At 48.8% G+C, this 24,125-nt stretch overlaps 1 long non-coding RNA gene across 2 annotated transcripts in view; it reads left to right on the forward strand.

Annotated features, from left to right (window-relative positions):
* LOC123796571 (uncharacterized) overlaps positions 1 to 20,159 on the forward strand; it is a 69,788-nt gene extending 49,629 nt beyond the window's left edge. For both annotated transcript variants that reach the window (XR_015725084.1, XR_006780782.2), the window contains exon 4: positions 19,221 to 20,159. This is a non-coding gene — a long non-coding RNA (uncharacterized LOC123796571). The remainder of the gene's footprint in view (positions 1 to 19,220) is intronic.
* Positions 20,160 to 24,125: the final 3,966 nt, after the last annotated feature.

Below are 24,125 nucleotides of genomic sequence, written 5' to 3' on the forward strand. Positions count from 1 at the left end.
TTAAAAAGCAGAAAGAAGTTAGAGGACTCCTGTAACTCAATTTCAAGATTTACTGTAAATCTACAGGAATCAAGGCAGTGTGGTGTTAAAGAAGGGATAGACGTATTGATGATTTGAGTGGGAAGAAACCTAATGGAGGGAATTAGATGCTTACAAAAGTGTTGCAAGGGCAGGGGGAGTAGGCAGGGTCTAGGCTGGGCATCCAGGATCAAGTCCCAGAATATGGTTCTGCACAACCCATCCCCGGGAAAGTGATGACCTCGGAGGCCACCACGGGGTCCCTGTGATCCAGGAGTCAGGAAGCTGGGCTCAGGGGGCTGCCTCTGCCACCCCACGTTCTCTTGAGACCCAGAAACCTGAAAAGGGGACGCTGGAATGCTGCTGGAGAAATTCCTTGCTCGTCATGATTTTTCTTGTTGGCAGGCGAGACAGGGAAGGGGAGAGAAAAAATACCCAAAGGAGACTCCATTTCATGCCTGCCTTCCAAACCTTGGTGGTGCCCCATCGCATCGAGCACGCCGGCTGTAAAGGACTCTGGGAAATGTATTTCTATGCTTTCCAGTCTCTGTAGTCTTGCGAGTTGCTCAAGAAGTGGGAAGCAAAGGGGATTGAGAAACTAACCCGTAGCAGCCACCTCCCTTCTGGGTGCTAGAGCTCCTGCTGACGCTGTTCACGCGTACGTTCTCCAGCCGTCATCTGATCTTCTGATGGGCAGAGCTTCGTGCTAGTGCCGGAGCTGCAGGATTGTACAGAACAGAGATCCGAGAAACGTCTTAGCTAACACGCACCGGCACGATGATGGAAGCATGCATGGATTACCTGGTCAATCTTTATGAAGCCCTGGTGAGATAGACTCTCTTAATTCTCCTTACCCCCCGCCCGTTATAGATGGAGAAACTGAGGCTAGAACAGACACATGACTCACAAAATGTCACAGAGCTAGTCAGTGGCAGACTAGGGGTTTGAACTCAGCTCATCTAATCCTGAAGCTCTTTCCTTTCTGTACCTTTCCCACTGAGCTGCCTCAAAAATATACATCTGCAAGACCTTACAAAGGTTGGAAGGAAAAGAATGCCCAGCACCCATGGGTGAGACCTGTTGTGGGTGAGACCTGTTGTAGGTGAGACCTGTCCCAACAGTTCTCACCCTGACTGAAGTTCCAAAGGATGGAATGGGGAGGCCACAGGAATTGCCCTTCACGTCCTGCTTCCCACTGAGGAGGAGGAGGAAGAGGAGGTCCCTGCCCTCCTCTGTGAGGTCATTAACCCTTCCTGAAACTGCTTTATAGGTCTGGTTGCTATACAGTCACTTGGGTGTTACGGGTGCAATTAACTGTTCAACATGGCGGGTGCACTGAGTTAAACTGCATTTCCCCCAATGATGTGTCCGAGTCCTAAACCCTGGTAGCTGTGAACGTCATGTGTTTGGAAACAGGGTCTTTGCAGATGTACTTAAGGTACGATCTCAGGATGAGATCATCCTGGGTTAGAGTGGGTCCTAAATCCAATGACCAGTGTCCTGATAAGAGACCGTTTGTGAGGAGACACAGGAAGAAGGCCACGTGAAGATGGAAGCAGAGGTTGGAGGGATATGGCCACAAGCCTTGGATACCAGCAGCCACTGGAAGCTAGAGGAGGCTGGGAAGGATTGTGCCCTGAGCCTTTGGACGGGGTGTGGCCCTGCGGACACCTTGACTTCAGATTCCACCCTCCAGAGCCATGAGAAAATAAATTTGTTGTTTTAACCCCTCAGTTGTGATTATTTGTTACGACAGTCTGAGGATGTTAATACGACAGGTAAAGTAAAGCTCCCTTTCATGGGAGAAATTCCCGACCTTCAATTGGGTCTTCCTTCTAGAATTTACAGTTGGTTTGCAGACACTCTGACTTTCATCTTTACAGACTGAGCATTCATTTGCTTTTCAAGTGTGTATGTGTCTATGTTTTTTTAACAATCTTTTCTCTCTGTCTTTGAACTTCTTTCTAAATCTCTCTTGTTATGCCAGGTCCTATACTTTCTAGGGGCTGCAAGGAAGAATGGCAAAGCATGGGCTTTCGAGTCAGACAGCTGTGGGTTTAAGTGCTGACTTTGCTGGGGGACCTTGGGCAAGGTGCTTAACCTCTCTGGGCTTTATTTACCTCACTGTAAAATATCACACCTCACCTCATAAGATGGGCGGATGAGGTCATGTGCCTGACATGGTGTTCTGCAAATAGAAGTTCTCATTCTTTTCCCTTTTCCTTTAAGACCAAAGAAAGTCAAGACCCTCTTTGAGGCAGCTTTCTCTGAGAAACCTTAGCCCCAGAGTCCTAGCCCAGCCATGAGGTGCGGCGTCCTTGCTGACTGTATCATCAATCCGGCCTCGTGTATATACCGCGTGTGCTCTCCCCTCAGGTACACAGACCTCCCCCCCCACCCCTCCTGTCCCTGGGCGAGCCGTCCTAGGGCTTCCACCTCTGCCTCCTCTCTCGTGGCTTCCGTCAGCATCTCGCACAGGGCAGGCCACACAGAAGGAGCCACGTGGAAGTTTTACCCCGGAGTGGATGCCGGGGAACCTCTGCCCAGCCATTGGGAATGCTGTATCTTTATCCTCCTGAACCCCGTTTCCTGAGAGTGACCGTGTGAAAACTCCACCTGGAAATAATTAAGTAGAAACGGGGTGCCCTGGGGAGTGGCACAGCATCGAAATGGGGAAGGTCGTCTCTAAATGGAGTAGAAGCTCATTAGTTCTTCTCTCTCTTGCAAACACAATAATTCTTAAAAAAAAAAAAAGGGCAAAAGAAAAAACCTGTCACTTTTGCCCCATTTCTCAGTGGCTTCTGCACAGCCTCACTGAAGGGAAGCCTCATTACGAAGACTTTATTAAGCTTGCAAAACAGACGAGGAAGTGCAGCGAGAAGCATACAGAGCTAAACTTGCCAAAATAAATGAACAAAGCACATCCTGATGCCTGGGCCCCTCGGGAACGTAAGCCCAGGAGACCTCACAGACTATTAGGATGCAACTTTATTAACTTCACTCGGGCATGTGGCAGTTAGCCCGGGGGCAGCTCCAGCAGCTCGTGGCCGCAGTGCTGGCTCCAAGTTCACGTCCTCCTAGGTCCTGGCCGGCCACTGGCTGCCCGTTCTTGAGACTGGTGGGCCGCTGCAGCCCTCTTGCTCCTCTTGCTGCGAGGCCCCGGGGTCAGCGGCTCTGTCCTGGGGCATCCTTTGCTAAGAGAAGCTTCTCAGTAGCCAGTGCATCTCTAGCCAAGGAGATAAGAAGGAGGAGAGTGGCTGGGAGAAGCGGGAGGAGGGAAGCTGGCCAGGGATGACCATAGTTTGCCCAGTTACAATGGGCATATTCCTGTCACACCAGATTGCTCACCCATTACGCCACCCCACCCCAAACTTCTCCCTCTTTGCAAACAGATGGACAGGTGTGTGACCCTAGGACCCCTTTCCCTGTGGGAGAGTCCCTGGGGAAGTCACTTCAGCTCTGAGCCCCAAGGTTCTCATCTGTGAAATGGGGTTGAGAGCACCACCCACCTGGCGGGATGGTCCTAACTTCGAGGATGTGCATGAATGCCAGCCCCGCAGCTAGTAAGTAGTGGGCACCTGCCTGTCCCTTCTCCTCCCCTCCTCCTGTCCCATAAGGATGACAGAAGTGCTCTTCCAGGAGCTGCTTTGGGCAGGGGGAACATGGTGCACAGATGGGGATCTGGCTGGATGAGGCACTGTTGGCCTTGACCTCTCTCTATAGGCTGGCCAGCCCTGAGTTCATCTAAACCCTTTTCAAAGCATCTTCTAGCTTTAGCTTGTGTTTCTTGGGAGGATTGTGTGGTCCCTGTTGTCCTGAAACACACTTGTTCTTGCCTTTAGGATTCCCTCCTTTGTGGGAAGATGCCAGTGTGGGAAGAGGACTAGAAGGTCCTGAAACTTCCAGCCCCTGAAGCCTCCTGTGTCTCTCTGGAACCCTTGGATTTGGGCTGCAATGGACCAAAGACAGTCGAAAGAGGGCCATAGATCAATCCCACCAGGGCAAGCTGGCAGGAGGAGGTTCCCCACAACCACCCATCTGGGTGGGCAGAGTTAGGGGGTCCATAGAGGTAGCTAACATGGAGGTTAAGAGGGGCTTTTGCTCTCCAAATGGTGGAGGGTCAGCTCCCAGCTTCAATTATTTCTTTTGGGAGATTCATGGCAAGTCCCTTCATTCTCTAAGCTTCAGTTGCTCCATTGGTAACATGGAAATAGTGATGCAGTCCAATGAGATAGAGTGCCCAGCGCTACACACTTTGCTGTTTTAGTTTTAGTGTTTATTTTTTAATCAGGAGGAAGACATAGTGGTTTGCTGATGTGATCTTGCTCTGGTTGGCTCTGCCGACTGGGGGGCAGTTGACACGCATAAGAGATTTCTACGACAGGAAGGCTAGTAGGGAGAGAGACAGATCATTAGTAACATACACTGGGTGATGCGTGAGTAAGGAAGCACGATTAACGTGCCGGGGGAGGGGGTGTGTGATTCTGTCTTATGGACGAGGGTTTGGAGATGGCTTGACAAAGGGGGCAGCAGGTGTGTTGAGCCCAGCCGGGTGGTGGCAGACCAGACAGGGGAAGCACATTCCATGATATCTTGCCACTGTTTGCACAATGCCCCCTGCCCGTGGGAGCCTCCAGTCTAGGCGAGGAGAGAGTAAGGCAGGGATGGGGCTGGGGGATCATGGAGAGGGAACACTACGTCTGGCCTTGCCTGGGTGCTCAGTGACTTGGCTCCAGTCTCAGGTTCCTGGGAGAAGTCTCGTTCTGCCTAAGGTCTTGTTTCCTTATCTAAGGGAAGGGCTGAGCTTCATTCTAGTTCTGAAGTTCTAGGTCCAAGGGGTCATTAGTTCCCAGAAATAAATTCAGGGAGTGGTCACAATCTCAGAACGAAGAGGGGGCAGGTGAGGACATCACCACCAGGGGTGGAAAAGTGAGGGCTTTGGGTCCTCCAGAGGACAGGGGTGCCTGGAAGCTGCAGGCAGATGGCAAATCTGGGGCTGCTGTCCAGGACTCCTGATTCAATGGCTCATTTCTCTTTATGACACATTAGCTACCTTTAGGCATATGATATGGCTTCGTCACTCCAGATTTTCTGAAAAAAATATTTCAACTCCTATTCACCTCTTTGATGGGTGTCATCTCACACCATATAAAACCACAGAGTGAGATGTGTGCTGGGGCGTGGGACAATCAGGGCAGGCCTGGGCAAGGCATTTTAGAGCAAGCGATTGGAGATGGGGGAGGGGTGGGTAGTTAAAGCTCGAAGAACCGTCAGGTCAGTCTAAAAACGGGAGGATGATTTCTCGCTGGGTCCTGACAAAGGCTTCACAGAATGCTACATTGGTGGGATGTAAACTTGGGAGGCCCTGAACTCATTCACCTCAAGGATGGCAAATCCGTGGCACCCAATTCACAACTGCTATTTGCACCCATGGCAGGCATCATTAATCGATCACAGCACTCTTTCCTAGTGAGCCAGGATGCAACCTCAGAATCCCTTTCCACGTAGTGTCTGGGTAGCCACTGTCAGCCTTTAAGTTGGTTCATGGCAGTCCTGGGGTTAGAACTCTGTTCTCTGATCTCATCACCTGCCAGCTGTCACCTGGCAGTGAGTACCAGCCGTGTATTCTTTCCCATGTCATTCGTTCTTGTTCTGCCTTCATGGACGGCTGGTTTCACTGATGGCTTCCCAAGCGCCTTTAAGCCCAATTTTGGGGAATTTGCTCTCACCCCCACGCTTTTCTGCTACCAAGTCTGGGGGACCGAGCAGGCCAAAGGGGGTTCTCAGGGAGGATGATGGAAGAAGGGAAAGAACATTTTCTAGTACCATTTCCATAGATGGGAAATCTAAAACTAGAAGGGTCCTGAGAGGGCATTTTCATAAATCATCATCATCATCATCATCATCATCATCATCATCATCATCATCACATGACCTCCAGCACAGCTGCACATCCTCATGAAGAAGTGATCTTTTTGTCTCATGGAAAATCGGGTCATTAACCCATCTTATTGTTACCTCTGCTCAGGTTCCTTCCAGAAATCATTTTCTTTTAGAAGACATCAGCCGATTGCTGAACAGGGGAGGGTCTTTAAATGGACCTTCTATCTGAATGGTGTGAGTGTGTGCCTCTGAGAGAGCGCTGTGACTCCCAGTTCCCCTGAGATCGGCTGGTCCCCAGAGAGCAGGCTGCATTTGGGAAACCAAGGACTCACCGTGTCTTTCCTCCAGCCAGGTTCAAACCAGCAGCTCTGTCCAACTCCGCAGCCTCTTACTGAGCAGAGAGTGCCTTCAGGGAAGCCTACTTCCACGGTAATGACTCCCCATGTTGCCTTAGAGTTCTGTTATTTTCCAGCGTCATATCTGACCCTAACTTACGACAGTTCTTGTGGGCAGCCCATTTGGCCAGTGGATCTGTCTGGTGCCACCTCGCAGGTTGGGGTCAGACACAAGACAAGGGCCTGGGTCTCCTGGCTGCGAGCACAGGGCACACCCACCACCCAAGATTGCCCATGTCACCAGACATAGGCAGGCTCAGCCCAGCGTGGACCGCTTGTCCCTGCCAAGTTTAATACGTGCTAAATTGAACAGAAGGCGACCGACCTTTCCAATGGCTGCAGAACATCATGGCCGTGCTTGTTGAGCTTGGTTAATCAGGACTTTGTTCCTAAAGATGTTATGTCGGCGGTAGTTGGTGCTGCTAGATCCACTTCAAGCAGCATGGCAGGGAGAAGTATGCACTGAGGCAGAGTATAATTTTCTAAGCGTGTGGCAGTTCTTTCTGGAATAGTCCCCGCTCCCCAGACGCATGTAAAATGACACACACATATATATGTGGATGTGAGGGTTCAAAGGCCGTCTGTTATATCCCTCCGCTGCAAGGCAGTGTTCACCTAAGTTGTTCAAGACAGAAGTGTCTCTTTCATTCATTTTCCCTCTCAAAGAGTGTCAGCGAAGGAGAGTCCCTAACATCTGTGGCTCAACCACTTTAACATTTACCGACTCTCATGGTCAGGAAATTAATCCTGACATTTAACCTAAATTCTTCTTGTTGACTGTTTCCTCCATTCCAGACTCAGTGGGGCGAAAGCACAGCTGCTCACCAGTCTTCTCTGCCCTACTTGCTCACAGAGGACAAGTCCCACAATGCCACTCTCTATCCGTCTCTTCAGGTTCAAGAGGAGCAATTCACTTGAGGGTTTTACCTTTTTTCAGAGAACCTGTTTGCAAATGTATTCTAAATCCTTTCCGTCTTTCCCACATCGCTCTTGAGTTGTGGTAGTTCGGGGCAATTCTGATTAAGTGGTTCTGTTTTATGTCAGACCATGCGTGCTGTGTACCTTTCTCTTCCCCTCCCATGCAACCCTCTCCGTTAAAAACATGCCACACAGGGGCGCCTGGGTGGCTCAGTCAGTTAAGTGTCTGACTCTTGATGTTGGCTCAGGTCATGATCTCAGGGCTGTGAGATCAAGCTGCTTGAGATTTCCTCTCTGTCTCTCTCTCTCTCTCTCCAAAATAAACCACAAAAAACTAAGTCACACAACAACCACAGCCCTACCTAAATGACTTGTTTATACTTTTATACTTGTGGTCTACTATGGTTCTCCACTTTTTTTTTTTTTTGTGCTCTTAGTATATATTCTCTACCTATTATTCCTTTATCCTGAGTTTGGATCATTTTTATTTTTAGAAGAATCCTGCTTAACACATTTCCTTGTTGAATCAGATCTTGAAGATGACGGCTGTGCCTTCAATATGGCCTACTGATGTGGGGTGTTACAGAGGGTTCTCTTATACTTTCTTCTTATAGATAACTTGCATGCGTATACTCTTGTGTCTTCAAAATTGAAAAACAAAAATCAAAAAAAAAATAATATTGAGCATTTGATGTCTACCCAGAGGGGGCACAGATCTAAGTTCTTGTTCTCGAAGGTCAGGACTGTTTTGATAATACAAGATGTTTACACGTGATCTTTGAAGAGCACAGTTTAAGACAGAATACATTCAGGGATGGAATGTGTGGTAACAATGATAACACCGGGCCCAAGCATATCCTAAGCACATTATGTAAATCATTTGAAATGGGTCATTAATGAAAGAAAAATGCCAAGAAAGGGTAGTTTAGTGAGCGATAGAGAAGTCAGAACAGTATTCTGGAAGAGGAAGGACTTGGGTTGGGCCTAGGTTTCTTTGCTCCTTGTCCTTTGCCTTTTCAATACACAGTGCTTGCAAGGTTTATGAAGGCTAACATTTTTGGGGACAAGAAAGTTGATAGACATTCTTAGGTTGAGAAGTCTCGTTCATTTTATAATGGAATGTTATTTTACAGATGATCCTGTCTTTAGGAGGGGCCATTAGCCCCGGTAAATTTGAGGCAAGCGGTGGTTTAACAAGGATGTGGGCCAGATTTTGCAAAAATGATTTGCCATTGACAAGAAGGTTAACAGGCAAGTGGTCGTAGATAAAAGTCTGTTCTCTGAAGACTGCACATACCTGGATCTGTAGCCATCTGTGCCTGTACTCCCAGCCGAGTTAAGAGTGAGAATGTCTGTATTTTTATTGAAAATTAGAAAGTGATACTTGAAGGAATCAAATGTCAGGTCTCCAGATTCAGCCTCCGGCTCTGAGAGCAGAATTGGAGCAAAAACCCTCCAACTAATTCGGTGGGAAAAAGAGGACCTGCACTGAGTGGGCGCTGTTCCCTGATTTACTCCCCTTCTAAAAGGGAGACGTTCGCACACATTTCCTCCAGCAAGTCAGACGTGCTCTGCCAGCAATAACCGCATTCTGGAACATCATCTATTTAAGCCACTTTTCTGTGCAAGGCAGGGAAGTAAGGTGGACCCTCAACGTACAGCGAGGGACCCCAAAGAGGAGGGGGTGACTCTGCTGCTGCTGAGTTTGGGGCCAGTGGAAGACTTGGGTGTGGAAATCAGGAACCAGCTGTGCTGGGGGAAGGGTGTTAAAATCAGGGTCCTCCATTTGATAATGTTCTTTCCATCTCATGGTCCCAGCAGAAGTCAACTTTTCTCTCCTCTGAACAACTCCTGAGCCACATGACGACCCCTACCTGGCATTGTTATGGTTATACATGCATATATAGTACATGTCTGATGCCCTCTGACTGACTGCAGAGTCCTAGAGGGCAGGTCTGTCTCCCTGGCCTTTTTAGCATTTCCCACAGTTCCTTGCACCACGGGCAGACCATATTTGTTGACAGACGAGAGAATGAATGAATGGCATCAGTGTGACGAGGGCTGTAGATGCCAGAGAGGGGAAAGCTTAATTAATTTAAATTTATTTATCAAACTGGTATTAATTGAGCACCTACTGTATGTAGGCACTCTCCCAAGGGCTGGGGATATAGCCATGAATAAGATGGACAAAAACTCTGCCCCCAGGGTGTTTCCATTCACATTGGGAACATCGCATCCCACTTGAAAATATGAGCAGGTTTCACAGTAGAGCCGGCTGTGACCTTGGCCTTGGAATACAGAAGCAATTTTGGTGGGTGGAAAAAGAGTAGGGAGGTCATTCCAGATGCAGGGTGTGAGCAAAAACCTCAAGTAAACCAGGTACCAGATTCTATTTTCTCCCCCTGAGTACACCTTGCTAGCAGAAAACATTTGTGGGGTCTGCTGCACTGATTCCAAATTGAGAGAGAGGTGAAAAAGGAAGAGAACTATTTATCAGGCGGGACATTATTCCATTTACTCTGCACAGCGGTGCTACAAGCTGGTTGCCATCTCTGTTTTGCAGAGGATACTGTTCCCCTGGAAGGATGCATGACTCGCTCCAGGTCACACAGGAGGATTTAAACCCAGTCTATCTGACTCCCAAACCCAACCTCTTGACACTTTACCACCAAAGCGAGGGTGCAAACAAACAAACAAGCAAGTCAGCTAACAAGCCAGGTGTTCCCTGGTGAATCTCTTTGCTCCTGTTGTGTACACGGGTCCTCCCAACATTTCAGTTCTGGCCATGCCATGCTGAAAGCATCATGACTCTTTTGGGGTCTCAGGCTTGTTCTTGAATGTCATGGCAGTGAGGCTCATGGGAGCACTTCCACATTGGTGGGGGGTGGGGGCATGGGGGGAGGGTCCCTCACCTGATAATGGCTGTAGGGGATATTAAGTGGGAGAGACAGGAAATAAGACACGAGACCCACAGCAAAGTCAAGGGGCAGTGGGAAGAGTTCTGTTCAAGTTTCTTGGAACGTTTGGATGAAATCACAGGTCTTCCCTTGGATTTCCCCATGGCCAAGCCTCATGAGATGCTTCTTGTTTTCCTCTGACCCTTGATTTGCTCTGGTTTTCTGTTCTCTTTCTAGAAGCCTTGACCCGCTCCATCTCTTTAATTTCATTACGCTCAAGACTGGCCGAAAAGTTGGACACTGTTTACCTAGCCCCAAGGTTTTTAGCCTTCCTGGAAATAAGCATTCAGCCTCTTTTTAAAATAGGCTGAATTTAATCATTGGGGATGGATCACTAGCTGTCCTCCAGCTGCACCATGTTTCCCATCCCCCATTGCAGCTACACAGATTGTAAGACAAAATGAGGGGTAAGGTTGGTATACAGAAATCCCACCATAAATCCTGTGCCGTTTTAGAGGTCTTCTTGAGCATCCGGGTAGCCGAAGCAAAAAGTAAGCAAGGCAAGTGATTGATTATGAAAATGAGCAGGTTATTCTTTAAGAGAAGCCTGGCTTTCCTGGCAAGGAGGCCTGAACCTTGTATCTCCTAAGATCCTCAATGAAATTCATATACAAAATATAGCAGTGATTGTACAGCGTGACTTTTAACATAGGCAAATTCCATTTTTACTTATTTCCTTTTACTTCGTTATTTGACATGATGCATATGATACTCATTATCAGATGTCATTAGGAATTGCAAATTACAACAACAACAAGATTCCACCACATACCTATGGCCAAAATCCAAAATACTGACCTCACCAAATGCTGGTGAGGACGTGGAAGAACAGGAACTCTCATTCGTTGCTGGTGGAAATAGAAAATGGTAAAGCTACTTTGGAAGACAACCCGACAGTTTCTTACAAGGTTAAACATACGTTTGTCATATGATCTAGCAGTCGTGTTCTTTGGTGTTTACCCAAATGAGGTGAAAACTTACATCCATAGAAAAACCTGCACACAAACGTCGATAGTAGCCTTACCCATAATCGCCAGAACTTAGAAGCAACCAAGATACCTTTAAACGAATGACGAGATAAATGGACTCTAGCACATTCCGACCATGGAATATCATTCAACAATAAAAAGAAATGAACTTTCAAGTCACAAAAGCACATGAAGGAACCTTCAATGAACATTCCTAAGTGAAAGAGGCCAATCTGAAAAAGCTACACCCTATGTGCTTCTAACTATATAACGTTCCAGAAAAGGTGAAACAATGGAGATGGTACAAAGATCAATGGTTGTCAGGGGTCAGGTGCACGGAGGAGGGAGAGGAAGGGAGGGATGAATAGATGGACATGGGATTTTTAGGACAGTGGAGTTATTTTTCTGTATGATAGTGTAAGGGTGGATACATGTCATTATACCTTTGTCAAAACCCCTAGAATGTGCAACACAAAAAGGGAGTCCTAATGTAAACTACAGAGTTTAGTTAATAATAATGTTTCAAGATCGGCTCATCAATTGTAACACATGTACCTCTCTAGTCTAAGGTGTTAAATAGTATGGGATATCGGGGTTTGTGCAGGTGGATATGGGAACTCATATTTTTCACCCAATTATTTTCTGTAAATCCTAAAACTGTTCAATAAACAGACCATTACTAATAAATAAATAAATAAATAATAAATAAATAAAAGTGATGCACGTCTAGGTGCTCCTGGAATTGCCAGCCACTAGGAACGGACTCAGCACCCCCAGGCAGTGCCAAAGTCTTCCCTTCCTTACACCCTTCTCATAGAGCCTGCAGGCTTCCAGAAAAGCCTTCTTCACTTACCTCCAGCAAGGGAGCCAGATTCCCTGAGGAGGGCAAGCCTGGGGGTGGGGGACCTAGCAGAGAGGAAAGCGGTCCTCTTACCCCCTTCTCACCACCGCACATGGGTTTATTCTCAGGTAGGTCCCTTTAACTGCTTCTCAGCTGGGGCGTAGTCATTGTCAAGCCAACGTGTTACCTAAAATGTATTGAAAAGGCACCGCTTTTAGAGAAAGCATTGAAGGCAAACCTCTTCTCGCATTGTCTAGATGTCTACTCTGACTTCTATTCGGTATATCGGTAAACTGAGGCTCAGAGGCCAAGTCCCACAGCACTAGATGGCAGAGGGAGGATCGATTCCAGTGCTACGGATGAGCCCTCATCAGCATACCCATCTGCTCCGCCGGGTAGAGAGGCCTCCCGCCCACCCTGCCCCCCCAACACCCCCCCCCCCGACTCCGTGTGCGCATGTCCAGCCCTCTGTCCCCGGAAGCCCAGCCCAGTGGTCAGCTCCACCTGCACCTCGCCCCGCCCCTGGCCCGTGTCTGCTGTCTGGACTTTCCCACCCTCCTGCGCAAAGCCACGTGTTTGAGAGGTAGGAGTTCCCATTTACGTCGCAGCAGAAAAATGAGGGAAAAAATTTCATCTTAGATGTTTATTTAAAAAAAAAGAGATCCAAAGACTTGTCTCTGAAAGTGTACGTACAATAGCAGATGTTGTTTAACAGGCTTGTAGGACATTCCCAGAAAGTTATAAACATATCTTTCAGTGGTTACTTAAGATAAACAGATACAAGTCACATATTTTTTGGTACAAGAGACAGCTTGCTGTTTGGAAGCCAAATAAAGATTCCTGAGTGTGAGATGCACCTGAAAAAGATTAGGAGATCGTATCAAGGACATTAAACTGGGGCCAAATCTAACATGCTTTTCCTGGAGTTGTGTCTCTGAAAAAAAAAAAAAAAGAAAAGAAAAGAAAAAAGGGTTCCATCTCCATGCAGGAAACTTAGGGCTGAAAGGGGCTTAGGGGACCTTTCTCTGCACTTCTGCTGTGTTTCCCTTCTCTGACCTCTGGCGCCAGGCCACAGCCACCCAGACAGCCGGCACGGCTCACTAACAGCCAATGTTAGCTGAGCGCTTCCTGGGTGCTGGGCGCTGACCAGGTGCCAGGCACACAGACTTGACATGAACAGCCGATGTATAAATGGATACTTTAATCCAATGCAATCACTTGTGGAAGCATCCTGTGATGCTTAATCTTTGGGCTCTGGGAGCCAGACTCCCTGGGTTCAAATCCTGACTCTGACCCTTTCTTGCCCTATGTCCTGAGGTAAGTTAATTTATCTCTCTGTGCTTCAGTTTTATCATCTATGGAATGGAAGTAATAGTAGTACCTGCCTGTATAATGCATTGCCTTTTTTTTTTTTTTAAAGATTTTATTTATTTATTTGCCAGAGAGAGAGCAAGAGGGGGGCAAGGGGGCAGAGGAAGAGGGAGAAGCCGACTCCCCACTGAGCGGAGAGCCCGATGTGGGGCTTGATCCCAGGATCCCAAGATCATGACCAGAGCCAAAGGCAGACCCTTAACCAACTGAGCCGCTCAGGCACCCCAATGTATTGACTTCTGTGTAAAAAATTACCCAAAGCTTAGTAGCTTAAAAATCAACTTTTCTGGGGCGCCTGGGTGGCACAGCGGTTAAGCGTCTACCTTCGGCTCAGGGCGTGATCCCGGTGTTATGGGATCGAGCCCCACATCAGGCTCCTCCGCTGGGAGCCTGCTTCTTCCTCTCCCACTCCCCCTGCTTGTGTTCCCTCTCTCGCTGGCTGTCTCTATCTCTGTCAAATAAATAAATAAAATCTTTAAAAAAATCAACTTTTCGAGTGTCACAGTTTCTGTGGGTCAGGAACACTGGGTGTTATACTTAACTAATGAATCATTGAACATTATATCAAAAACTAATGATATGTAGGCTAATCGAATTTAAATTGAAAAAAAAAAAAGGAATATGAGTGTTGCTATTGGGTACCTGGGACTCTGACTCTCTCACAAGAATGTAACCAAGGTGCAGGCTGGGCTGTGGTCTTCTTGGGGCTCCACTGGGGGAGAGTCTGCCTCCAAATTCATTCACACTCACGAAGGTGCTGGTGGCCTCAGGTTCTCGCTGGCTGGTGGCTTGCCACACAGATTTATAGGGCTGCTCACAACCTGCAGTTTGCTCCTCCCAGAGTGCAGCCAAAGACGGAGGGAGAGAATGGGAGACAATATTGTTGCTATCTAGTTTCTGATATATATAATATATATAAATATACATATATTTTAAAGATTTTATTTATTTGACAGAGAGAGAGAGAGAGCACAAGCAGGGGGAGCAGCAGGCAGCGGGAGAGGGAGAAGCAGGCTCCCCGCTGAACAAGGAGCCCGACACAGGACTCGATCCGAGGACCCCAGGATCATGACCCGAGCCAAAGGCAGTCATTCAACAAACTGAGCCATTCAGCCTCCCTTGTCATATATATTTTTAAAGACTTTATTTATTTATTTATTTGAAAGGGAGAGAGCATGAGCCAGGGGCGGGGAGAGGGAGAAGAAGGCTCCCTGGTGAGCAGGGAGCCCGATGTGGGGCTTGATCCCAGGACCCCAGGATCCTGACCGGAGCTGAAGGCAGATGCTTAACTGACTGAGCCACCCAGGCACCTCCCTTTTGCCATATTTTTTTTCTAAAGATTTTATTTATTTGACAGAGAGAGACACAGCGAGAGAGGGAACACAAGCAGAGGGAGAGGGAGAGGGAGAAGCAGGCTTCCCACTGAGCAGGGAGTCCGACACGGGGCTTGATCCCAGGACCCTGGGATCATGACCTGAGCTGAAGGCAGACACTTAACGACTGAGCCACCCAGGCGCCCCCCTTTTGTTTACTAGAAGCCAGTAACCAGGTGCAGCTCCCACTGAAGGGGAGGGGTTTGCACAGGGCCCTGAACTGGGGGTCACTGGGGCCACCCTCGGGGCCACCCGACCTCATAGGATTGTTGTGAGGATCGGAAGAGTTAATCTGTGCAAAATGCTTAGCCCAGAACTGAGTTCTCCTCTCTCCTGTTTTAAGATGTAACTGCTCAGATGATTAGAATTCTCACCTCAAAACACACAGGCACATGTGCACGCACCATTTCCTATCCTCCCATCCTCTTTTTGCTTGTTTCCCTGTCTGTTTCCCTACCCTCGTCGATAAGCCTCATGGCGGTGTGGGTTTTGTCTGTTGTCTCACACCTAGAGTCAGTGGCTGGTGTATAGCATTTTCTCTGATGAATCATTATCGGATTGATTGGCGGTTTCAAGCTGTGCCCCCTTGGGGGAGGCAGAGCTGCATTGCTGTGATCCCAGTACCGCAATGGGGATGGCCCCACGTCCTGTTGAGCTTTCTCACTCTTCTCTGTAGCACACACCGTCCTTTGTGTTGGACCATCTCCAGCACCCCAGAGGGTCCCTGAGTGCCTCTCGGAGCTCAGGACCATCTTTGATGTCAGAATGCTTCCCGCCACGGCTAACTCGCCCCCCTCCCACTGCGGCTGAGCCGGGCTGTGATGCGGCCCCTGGATGGCACTTCGTGTGGAGGGCGGTCGTGCCTTCACTCCCAGGACCCTGAGCCCTTCTTTGCTCTGACCTCTTCAGAGAGTGGCCCCTGGCTGAATCGTTCATGCCATGGGAGAAGCTGAGCAGTCTGGGGAAGGGACCGGAGGGTGGGCTTAGGGGTGAGTCCCTGATCTGCCATTGAGCCTAGCTTTGACTTGCAATTCCTCAACTTGGCCATGGCCTCTCAAACTCTAAAGTGAGACTGTTCACCTGGGAGATCTTGTTAAAATAAAAATCGGATTAAGCAGTGTGGGGTGGGGTCAGAGATTATGCCTTTCTACCAAACTCCCAGGCAGTGCCAAAGTGGCTGATTTGTGGGCCCCACCATGGTTGGCAGCAAGGAACCAGGCAACAGGTCTTTCTGCAGCAGCTCCTCTGTGCAGAGATGCAAAAAAGCCAGGGTTTCCACTCCTTTTGTGTGGATTCCAACTGGGCGGTAAAGCCATAAGCAAGGGAGGGGGGAAAGATGCAGAATCAGATGTGACTAGAGGTGTGGGGAGACAGGGAACACTCTTTGGATGATGTATAATTAATACGAGTCTGCAGGGTAGGTCCACTCTAGAAGGATAGAGAGCAGGGACTTGAGGTTGGCTGGAAAGAGAAACTGGGGGTCAGTTTGCAGAAGGCTTTGAATGCTAAGCTCACATCTCTGGATTTGGTTCTGAGGTCTAGAGTTGCCAAATGCAAAATCCCAGCAAACATTCTTACGAGACAGTAAGGAGTGGTAGGGCCTGTGGTCAACCGGCGAGAGCATGTCTGTCCAAGGGGGCCGTTCCTACTCAGCTCCAGCTGACAGTTGCCGCGGGAGATTGTAGTCGGATCTTCCGATTTTTCAAGCAAAGTCACATATTTGGAATTTTATGTAAAGCCTTCCAATTTTTAGAAGTTGTGAGGCCGGATGAAATCTATTTGCGATCATATCTGGCTTGAGAGCCTGCAATTCATGGCCCCAGATGGAGGCAAAAGGCAACCAGTAAAGGTTTAGGTCAGGAAGTTGCCTCTTGGAAGGAACAAGGGCCTGGATAAAGTCCACAGCCACTGAGAACCTTGGTCAGGAGAGAGTGCGTTTCCTGCTCCCTGTGATCTTCGAAGTCTTCCTAAACAGTCATGCTTCTGGGTAAGGGGTCTCTCAAGGCCTGAAGGAAGGTGTTACCTGGACTGGAGATAATCACCTGCTTAAACATGAGAACCAAATGTGCCTCCACCTCTTCCATCACGCCCCAAGGCTGGCCACCTCCGGCTTCGTTAGAGGGCGTCATGCAATGTGAGGTCACGTAGCAGAGTAGAGTCAGGGGATGTTGGTTCACACCTCAATCCTGTCACTTCTTAGCTCGTTGACCACTGGCAAGTCAGCTAACCTCTCTTGCCTCTGTTCCATTTATTTATTTATTTATTTATTTATTTATTTATTTATTTATTTATGATTTTATTTATTTATTTGACGGAGAGAGAGACAAGCAGGGGGAGTGGGAGAGGAAGAAGCAGGCTCCCAGCAGAGCAGGGAGCCTGATGCGGGGCTCAATCCCAGGACCCTGGGATCATGCCCTGAGCCAAAGGCAAATGCTTAATGACTGAGCCTCCCAGGCACCCCAACAGTTCCCCTTATTTAGAATCACCTTGCCTTTCTCACAGGGTAGTTGAGGATCAAATGAGCTAATATAGGGAAATACCATAGTGTCTTGTACAGACTAAGTGATCAATTGATAATTGATCAGTTTAGGGGCAATGAAATACATTATCTTTGGAAGGGTTATTAGGGATCACTCAACCTCATCACTTCATAGGGGGAAACTGAGGCTCAGAGCAGGTAGGTGGTTTGGTCAAGGCCCCACGGTAAGGTGGAGTCATCAAGATCCACCAGCTCCCACCCCCTGTGCTACATGTTTCTCCCCAGCAATGAACACAGGGCCTGGCACATGGTGTGTTTGTGGAATGAATGAATGAGCCAAGAATCATGGAAGAACCAGCCATTCCTCTCATTTTCTCTCTGTGTTTGTAGCATTTCATTCTTGATTCACTTGCAGGTACGTGGAGAAGAGAGAAGGGATTTACCTAGGATTCACGGATCCGGGGATGCAGAAACAGTGAAGAATTCACATTGTGTTGGAGCTGGTTGTTATTGTCTCTCCAGCCAGCCAGCCCCTTTTCTCACCCTCCCTCTCATTCTTCCTTCCATCTCTCCTGCTTCCTGCCTGGCAGTCTGTCAATTATTCTTACATTCAGTCCATTTTTATTGAGCACCTACTGCATGCCAGGTTCTTCAGGCAATGGGGATGCAAGATTGAGCAGAGCTGGCCTTGTCCCCTCCCTTAAAGAATTTAGATTCTAGAAGGAAATCCCCATATAATCAAATGATCTCACAAATGGGGCCATGCTTTCAAGGGCACCACGGGGGCTGCTGTAGGGTTATGGACGTGTGTGGAGGTGAGGGCTGAGATCTGATCTGGTCACGAGCTGTCAAGAAGGGCGTTCCTGAGGACATGGCATTGGAGCTGGGAGCTGAAGGGCTAGCAGGAGTTCACAGGGTGACGGCAGGTTGGGGGTGCATGCCCTAAGAAGAGGGAACAGACCCTGAGCAAACGTAGGAAAGCTACTACGGGGCGGGGGAGCCCAGAAAGGGTGGCTCACATGAGCCTAGGGCTCTGTCACCTCATACCTAGAAGGTTCCCGTGGGTGTTTGACCTTGACCCTTAATGCTGTAGGAAGGCACTGCGGGTCTTTAAGCAGATCCACGTCATAAAGAGATTGTTCTAGCTGTTTCTTAAGGAAAGGCCCTGCATAGAGCCAGGTGGGGGTTAGAGGTGCCAGTGGCGTGGAGGCTGCGAGGCATGTATCAAGAGTAATTTGGGAGGTAAAACTGTCAGGATACACGCAGTTAAATGGTTGTAAATACTTACAGGATTTCCTTCACTGAGAAATCCCCAGGCTCAAGGAGGCAGCTGCTCAGTCCACCAAACAGGGCACATCAAACCCCAAGCACGGTCCCCAGGAAGCCACCGTCTATGTGCAAACACCGATTTGCCACAAGCCACTGCATCACCAAGGATTTATTGCGCGCCTACGGTGGGCCAGCGCTGGGCTAGGCACTCTGGAGCTCTGCTTCCCGCTGAAGGGGGTGTGGGATGAGTTCCAAAGCTGCTGCTTCCTGCACGAGCCCTGGATGCTGCCTCGACAGCACCAAATATCTGGGGGACAAGCAGAGCAGAACGTACGCGTCCCGATGTCTCCAGAGATGCTGAGGTTGCTGTTTCCATAAAGATAGCTGGGTTTCCTGTGGATGAAGGAGGCTTCTTCATCCTTTAAGAAGTTTGTTGGTAATATGGCCAGTCAGCATCAGTGAAAATAAAACTGGGCTTTCGTTCGAATGACATGGAACGTCTCTATGCAAGTGGTGAGAATTTCAGATATTTTCAAATAGAAAAAGAGTTGCCTGGAAGTATGTGGAAGTCATGTCGCTTGCAGACTGAATTTTTCAGGTTTTAGCCAGATGGTGGGGTTTGGAGGCCTCTGATTTAGCCCTCTCCACACAGCTATTCTGGAAATCTGGAAAGACAGCTTCTCTTTAGGCAGCCAACCAAGATTGCTGAAATGGTAAAAAATACTTTTTTTCCTTTGCTTCACTGCAGGTGTTTCGGTCCTCATTAGCTGCATCAAGGGTCTGTCTTCTCTGTGGCCTGGGAGCCCAGCTCTCTGGAGAGTGAGGGGACTGACAACTTCTTCCAATTCTGGGCCGAACCCTAGCCTCAACCATCTCACACGGCGCGGCAGACCCACCCACTGGTCGAACAGAAGGCTGTGAGGAGGGAAAAAAGACAATCTGTCGAAGTGCTTCAAGTACAAGTGCTGGACCCCGTGTGTTCTCTTCAAACAAAGGCCGGCAGATAAGAAGTGAAGCTCCCAGTGATTTGTTGGTCTGACTTTACCTATTTGAAAAATGCCTTCCATGCTGCAAACGACACTCTCGGGCGTTTTCTATCCTCGCTACAGACCCCAGAAAATTCACAAAGCTGTGGACATTATTGCCCGAGATAACTGGGAAGTGGTGTATTCGTGGTGGCACAAATAGGGAAAGAAAATGAATTGTTTGTAAAAAAAAAATAATGCATGGGTACATAGGAAGACATTTATGCACAGATTTACAAGTTCCTATAAATGCCACTTCTAGACTATTCATCTCAATCCAGGACTATTTCTTTTTCTGAAAAGTAATTATTTTTTTTAAAAGATTGTATTTATTTATTTGACAGAAAGATACAGCCAGTGAGAGAGGGAACACAAGCAGGGGGAGTGGGAGAGGAAGAAGCAGGCTCCCAGCGGAGGAGCTTGATATGGGGCTCGATCCCAGGACTCTGGGATCACGCCCTGAGCCGAAGGCAGACGCTTAAGGACTAAGCCACCCAGGTGCCCCTGAAAAGTAATTCTTAATAAAGATTCCTGCACCCTCAGTAAACCTTTCCATTCAAGTATTTCTTTCATATCTTACACGAGAGGATGCTTCTTTCTCAGTTCGGACTGCTGGTGTCTTGGTCCCCTGCTGGAGGGATGAAATTTACTGCTTACTCCTTTTGTGTGAAGGGAAAATAAAAGAGGGATTCTCTTTCTTCTGGTTTGTTTTCTTGAGCTTGCAATTTTAAAATATCTTCTTTCAGGGCCCCTTAAACATTGACTACCGCAGCACGGAAGTTAAGCAGAGGGGACTCTGTCACCTGACAAGCCTGCCCCCCGCTGAGACACCAGGCAGGGCTATCTGGGTAAAAATCTCAGGCTCGAACGCAGTTGTGTGATTTCCTATGATAAATAGCTTGGACGAACACTAATCAAAATTACTTTCTGGTTCTACCTTATTCAGCAAGACGAATGCATGACATGGCCCCAGAGGCTGGGATTTGTTAATTTGCAGATGTCTTTGCTCACGTCTGTCTGACCACGGTGGCAGCTCCCCTCCTCTCTGCGCACACAGGGTGGAGCGTGGGCCCCTCTGTCGTGGGCCCCTCGTCTTCTCACCTGCTCTCCGGGTTCTGCCACCCGGGCACCATCCACGCTGCCCACTCAGGGAAGCAACTTTGGATCTTTCACGTGCACAAAATGTACACTGCAGACCGCAAAAGGGATCCTGGGGATTTGAAGACTGAGACACTGATGGCGCGCATTACGGTCCTCCTCTCTAGGACGCACCTCTTCCAGCAGGCTGGTGGACATATGTAATCAAATGGGCAGGAAGGAATGAGAGATTTTCTTTTTCTTTTTTTTTTTTTTCCCAATCGGATATTTGGATTGCAAGATGCAATCTCAAGAGACTAACAGCTTGAGCAACCACTATGCATATGGATTGAAGGGCTTCTGGAAGAGTCCCCAGCAGGGCAACCCGATCAGTGAAGATGATGTCACCGCAGTTTTAAGGCTCCGCTAGTGACGTCAGGGAAAAGCAAAGGCTCATTTCAACTGTGTGAAACGGTGCCTATGTGAATAGAGATCGAAGCGCTCAGACCACCGCAGGCTGCCTTCTGTGTTTGCTGCCTTCGGTTTCTGCAGCTTTGTGGGAAGGACCAGTTAAAACCACCCAAAGACCAACTTTATGAATGTCTATTTGATGGGGCCGAGTTTCTTGGACTCAAGCCTTGCGCCATCCCCACACAGGGACCCCATCTGAGAGGGACGTGTTGGCCTGGTGTGAGAGTGATGCCGTTTCCCTCCCAGGTCTTAACCTTTCCTAGCAAGACGGACAACCAGCAAAGTAGGAAATCGAAACAAGCTATGTTTAGCCGAATCTTACATACCATAATCTCTTTACCATGGTCCAGCAAGGCAGGAATGCTCGGGCCGATCAGTTCTGGTACAAATCCATTCCAGAGAGGAGTGATTTACAACTTAGCACCATTCTCGACTCTTCCCTGAGAGCAGAGTTAAAAGACCCAAGAATAACAGGACTCCGCACCAGAACTAGTGGGAATGGCTTTCTAAAGGGTGGTCTCGGGAGTAGCTTTTCACCTGCAGAAATGCAGGCGCGGGCATCGCTCCGAAGTCCTGGTCAGGGTCAAGTCTCCTTCCTATTTTGAGAGGTCGGCGGTGTGGTGAGTTACGAGGTCTGAGGGAGAAGTGGGCCTGGCCTAGGGGCCTTCTTACTAAGGAATCTTGAGTTGATCCAGGCCAGGGATACATGGCTCCTTCCTCCCTCCTCCTGATGCCAAGCCTGGTCGCTGCTGACCGGCCCCATGGAAAGATGGAAAGGCCCTTCTGCCCCCAGCGGGATGTCAAAAGACCCACCCCAGTGGTGTTGGAAGGCAGGTTGAAGGGGTGGGCCCTGGCGGAGAAAGAAACAAGGGCGAAGGTTTGAAACTCCATCGGTTAGAATACCTCGATGTAAAAACGAGCCCCTCGAACGCGTCTGCGAGGGTCCAAACACCCATCTGACAGGGCTTATAAATAGACAAGTGAGATGTTGAAATTATTTTAAGACAGATGCCTTTTTAAACTGTATTGGGAGCACCTTTCGGGGCTCCTCGTGGCACAGTTCCTCGAGCAGGAGGTATTTCATCTTCGGAACATCTGGAACTGTCAAGGAGGTAGCCCTGCAGACCCCGGCAGATGCAGGCACTTCCACATAAAAGTGCGCCAACAAATCACGCCTGCGACTGCCGAGCGGCACAAGTGGTCCGCAGCAGCGACGGAGGAAGTGGGGCTCGGCCGGGGAGCACAGCTCACTGGAGCCCCCGCCCCCCTCCACTCTTACTGCTGAAATTGACTTCGAAAAAAACCACTCTGCTGCAATTCTTTTTTTTTTTTTTTAGATTTCCTTATTTGAGAAAGAGAGAGTACATGCAAAGTGGGGGAGACGGGCAGAAGGAGGGGGAGAGAATTTCTCTCCACTGAGCATGGAGCCGCCCGACATGGGGGCTCGATCCCATGACCCTAAGATCATGACCGGAGCCGAAACCAAGAGTCGGAGGCTTAACCGACTGAGCCAACCAGGTGCCCCCTTTTCTTGCAGTTCTTTACCAAGTGGCTAACCAGCTGCAAGCCAGTTTGTTGCCTCGGCTTACAGGAAGTGATTGACAAGAAAGTCTTTTTTTTTTTTTCCCTTGGGGATAACATTTTCTCCATCCCATAAATCCATAGGTTTGACCGAGTAGGGTCAATTTGTGCTGTTACGCAAAGGATCCCCATGCTTACCTGTTTTGGGGTTTCCACTGGCCTTGTGGGTGCGTGGGCACGCAGGGCGGACGGTCATGGCCCCTTGCACATGAAGGGGGCCAGTGTGGCCCCACACTGCCTTCTCACGGCAGGTAAAGCCGTGTGGCAAAGTCAGACCTGGCCAGACGCCGAGCACTCGGCCCCGGAAGGGCCTTGTTCCGTTAAACCCCCAGACAGAATGGATGATACTTTATCTTTTTAGGGGCGAAGGCGCACGTGTGCCTTTAAAACCTGTGGCTCGATGCATCACTTGATTTTTTTTTTCTGTTTTCTTTTTTTCTTTTTTTTTTTTCTTTTTTTTTTTTTGTGGCTGCATGCCAAAGTGCTGTAGGAAAAATAAAAGCAGGAGAACCCCACAAAGGACCAAGCTGGAACTTTATACAACTTTTCTATAAATTATAACAATAAAACGAATACTGCTGATAATACTACTAAATAATAATCATAATAAATGCCTTGATCAGTTTTACGAAAGCATTTGGACCTTGCGGGACAGAGGAGGAAATGAAACTGGATGTTGGCAGCTCTGGGATTGATAAGAACCTCTTTGGCCGACGTAATAAAGACAGAACCTTCCAGAGTGAAGGGAACGCTGGTGTTATAATGAAATCTCCACCGCTGTCACTGTTTTCGCTCTGCTATAGTGGCAAACCAGCCACCACCCTGGTCATCAAGAACATCCTTGAAATTAATTTCCTGGCAAATGAAGTGATGCTCTCCGCGACTTAGATGTGGGCTGCCTGGCCCATATTAAACCGAGCCAGGCATGGGGAGGGGTGGTGATGATTTCAGGGTCAAACGTTGCAACATCTGGTACCTCCATAGAGCCAGCGTCGGCTCAGACACCTCCGTTTGGGCGGGAGGGGCAGGAAACCCCTGGCTGCCATTCTGTGCATCGGAGTGCTTGGTTTCTTTCCCCCCCTGCTTCTCAGGGAAGAATGCCCGAGTGAGGACAGGGAGCTGCACAACTTCTACCACCCTGTGGTAACTTCATGCCATGACATACACTCCCCAGATGGGCCTTCGTTGCCATTCTTGTGAGAAGCGGCACCCTGGGTGCCTGGGCACCCCATTTCATCCTGCGGTCCACGGGGGCACCTTTAGCGGAGCCTTGGAGGTCAAGGGCAGCACGTCTTTGCAAATTTTGAAAGCTCTCAGAATCACCAACACTGGCTCTCCGTGGTAGAGGAACGGCCACGAGACGGAACCAGAACCGGCTTCAGCCAGAACCAATGGCCGTGTCCCACGTCTAACACTCTCTCAGGAGCCGGGCATCCAGAAAGGAAAGCGGTCTGCCCACCGAAGCTGCTGAAAGCGCGCTCGGCTTTCGCATTTTCTCC

Source organism: Ursus americanus, chromosome 1 (genome assembly GCF_024610735.1).
Source record: "Ursus americanus isolate L20-20 chromosome 1, mUrsAme1.1.p, whole genome shotgun sequence".
In the NCBI taxonomy this organism is placed as follows: Eukaryota; Metazoa; Chordata; class Mammalia; order Carnivora; family Ursidae; genus Ursus; species Ursus americanus.